The sequence below is a fragment of the Sinocyclocheilus grahami genome, unplaced genomic scaffold (genome assembly GCF_001515645.1).
Source record: "Sinocyclocheilus grahami isolate Dianchi unplaced genomic scaffold, SAMN03320097.WGS_v1.1 scaffold7.1, whole genome shotgun sequence".
In the NCBI taxonomy this organism is placed as follows: domain Eukaryota; kingdom Metazoa; phylum Chordata; class Actinopteri; order Cypriniformes; family Cyprinidae; genus Sinocyclocheilus; species Sinocyclocheilus grahami.
The window spans coordinates 105,417-109,602 of NW_015505186.1; positions in this window are offsets into that span (position 1 = coordinate 105,417).

Here is a 4,186-nt window from a genome sequence, read left to right on the forward strand (position 1 = left end):
TAAAGATGAGTTTGCTCATTTACTCAGCCGTTCCAAAGTTGTAAGAGTTACTTTCTTATGTGGTGTCTAAAGACGTTAATGTCATATACAACAAAACCAAAAAATTAAAAAAAATATGATGACAAAAGTACAAAAAAAAAAAAAAAAAAAAAAAAAAAAGGAAGTTTATCAGCAGCAAATGCAGGCTAAGGTGTGACTAAAATTGTGCTACACAAAAGCCAAACTTTTTCAAAAACTTGAAATAAAATAATAATTATGAGATAAATTTCTCTTTATTTTCATTTAACTTGATAAAATAAAAATATAAAATAATAATATACAATACAATATATAATATAATATAATAAGATATACAGTATAGAAATATAGAACGATATGGGTTATTATATAGTTAACTAAAAATAAATAAAGATAAAAAAATTAATAAAATAAAAAAATTATAAATTTTTGTTACTTATAGATAGATAAAATTCTATCTAGGAAACATTTCTCATTTTCATTTAGTTTACCTTGATGTATCAAAATCATTCAAACTAAAACTAATATAAAATTAATCAAAACAAAACTATATAGACATACAAAAAAATCTAGTAAAAATATTTTTATTAGATTTGAAATAAAAACTACAATTTTGACTAAAAACAAAAACTATATAGACATACACAAAAATCTAATAAAATGACAAAAACACACAACAAAATAAACTTTGAACAAAAATGAAAATGTAAAATATAAAAATAAAAACGAATTCAAAACATAAATAAACATATATAAAACAACCATAAATAAATAAACAAATAAAAACATAAATAAAAATGATAATGGTATCTCATATGATATTAAAATAACAAACGGTATGTGCAAGCCAGGCTCTTTAAGACACTTTGTGCCAGAACAGAACAAAACAGCCCAGAAAGTCATCATTCAATAAAATGTATGACTTCAGAAATTATGTTGCAGTGATTTATGATCTGGGTCACAAACACAAAGGTGGTGAAATCACCCAGAAACTAGAGTTACTGAGAAGGCTGCAATACTCCGTCATGACTGAACCCCAGAGTTAAGTACTTAACTACAGTTTGCTCCATAATTACATTCCCTGCAATTAGTGCACTGGAAGTCATTCCGGCTGAAGCATCTGCCAAAGGCTGAGAACCAGAACGATCTCGAGGACGACGGGAAATCTCTCTCACTCATACACGCACAAGCCTGGCCAGACGCTGGGTGTCATTTTGACTGCTACAGGGAAACCTATTAAACAAACAGCAATTAAGCTTCAATGATGCCAAACAAATCCATTTGAGAAGGAAGAGTATTATAAAGCAAGGTCAAATTAAACACTCCCTCATAAAAGTGAGTTATTACTACTGTTGGCAGAATACAAAGAAAACACTATAACATCATCGCTGAAAGGCAAGGTATAGTGGCGAATAATCACCTAATAAAAACATAATTTAATGCACAATATAATGACATTATGTTGAGCTGGAAAACACATTGTTATTTTAATATTATATATAAACACTATTATAGTATTCATTAATATTTTCAATTTGCTTTCATTCTTCCAGCTTTTATTTTAATGTTAGTTTAAGTTTTAGTAATTTTGCCATGTGCTATTGTAATTTTTTTTAAATATATATTTCATTTATTTCAGTTTGAATGATTTTAGTACTTAAACTTGGTTTATTTCAGCTAACATTTCAAAATTTTTTATAATGGCTTTATTTAAACGTTTTCTATTTTGCTTTCATTTATTTTTATTAGTGAGTTTAGTATTTAAAAAACGTCATTTCAGTTAGTTGCGAAGGCGGCATTTCTAAATTTCTATTTTTTATCTAATACTTATATTTATTTTAGCAATGAAAACTTATTTTTAAAGGAGTTTCAATTTTACAATAGCAATCCTGAAACAAATGCACACAATCACATTGCATTCATCGCTTCTAAAATCAGATGCAACAAACAGCTTAAAAACAACAAAGAAAACCATTAAATAGTCACTCATATCAGACACAACTGTCACGCTCAGGTCGAGGAAAGGCACACGAAGACAAAGATAACCTCACTAAGATTTAATAGTACGCCAAGATGAAGAAGACAGGCTCACAACAGCAATAACAAACGGCGCACTGAGCTTAAATGAGGAACTGATGAGGGCAACACAGGTGCAGGAGGTTAGCTGATAATGACCTAAACAAGATTCAGTTCAGTTGTTCAGTTGCTTTGTCACAATCTGTATTGTTAAAAGCGCTATATAAATAAAGGTGACTTGACTTGACTTGACTTGACAAGATAATGTTTTTTATTAGTCAACTAGAAATGCTGCAGAATATATAAAAAGAGAGATATGCATTTATATCATATCTTGCATCAGGGTTATTATAGTTAATTAAAGCTATAAAAAAGTAATCAGAATCAGAATTAAACAAAATGTAAAAGTGTAAAAGTAAAAAAAGACATAAATGATGATAAAATCAAATATTTACTTATTTCAAACTTATTTTATTATAACTTATTTTGATTTCAGCAAGTTGCCAAAGCTAGTTACTTGATTTACTAAAAATAATTAAAACTTATTTTATTATATTTGATATTTATATAGTTTTTATTCATTTTAACATTTTAACTATATTTAGTTTAACATATGTATATTTATAATCATATAGTAAAAACATATTTATATTTTGTCATTTTGACTTACTCTAAAATGTAAAATGTTAACATATTGAAATATTTTATAAACTTTAATAAAACGTTTTAATAAAATATTTGATAAAACAATAACTAATAAAAACGAAACACAAAATTACTAAAACTTTAACTAAAATTAAAATTAAAACAGAATATACAAAAATAAAAATGAATTCAAAATATTAAAACTGCAATATTATCTCAATGATACTAAAATAATCCTATAAATTTTAATATTATAATTTTACATTAATATTACAAGCTTTTAAAACATTTATTTTTTTTAAATGTTTCTATATCCTAAAACTTTCAGTTCCGTTGAAATAATGATTTTCAATGTGGTCTAAGTATCACTGGATCACAATATTACAAATATGACCATCTACTGCGTGAGGTCGTGTCAATTTGTTGAGGGGATGTTAAATATGCCAACACTGCACCCTGCTGCCGCAAAAGGAAAATTAAATAAAACATAATCTTTCTAGTCCATCACATCATTTTCAAACAAATATGCTGCCTTCTCTCACATATTACATCAAATACATTCTTACAGCGGATCTCAATGCGGCGTGTCTATTTAATAAATCTCTTATTTTAAGTCTTCATGGTGTATTTTTGATTAAATGTGTAAAAAAATGGTCTCTATCAGCTGTAAATAATTATCTAAGTAACAGTCATTTTTGTCACTTTTCATTACTTTACATATGTATTTATTGTTCGCTTTTGTTTGTGTTCTATTAGCGGGTGCTTACACAGAACGCATGCGTTCTTAACTTGAGCGTCGCGTTTTTAGAACGTCGCGAGACGCTGCAAAAGACGCGAGCGCAACGCTCAACGACCGCTTCTGATTTGATCACGACAAACGACTGTGATTGGTCCATCCTTACATCCTTACTGTTACTTTTCTCCGCGCTTGTTATATAATCAGTGTTGCCATCTTGGCAATCTTGTTGCTAAATTTAGCAACTTTTCAGACGACCCAAAAGCACCTAGCAACAAATTGAGCAATTTTAAACATTTATTTGGCAACTTTTAGCAACTTTTGATAAGGACTCAGACAATAAAAGGCACACATTGTCCATCCAAATTACACAAAAAGAGGAAACCACAGATGCCTAGCAGTACACACATCACGAGAATCGAATTAGCTGCTATTTGCAATTGTTCAATTTAATAATAATAATTGAATAATTTGATAATTGAATAATTGTTCATTTATGATACACTTTGTTAGCTTTACCTGCGATTGTTGATCAGTTAGTACACTGTAAGAAAAATGGAAAATCTTTCAGGACATTATCCATCATCCTTTGTAACCCTGTAACCTGAAAACACAATGCGTAATTTAAAATACAGGTAAAAAAAACCATTACGGAAAATACTTTCATATTAACAGTAGATTGTGCCTTATTTTTACAGACTTTTCTTAGAGTGTAGCATACTAGCTAACTACTAATACACTGCTTAAAGCATATTAGTTGAGAATGTGTAG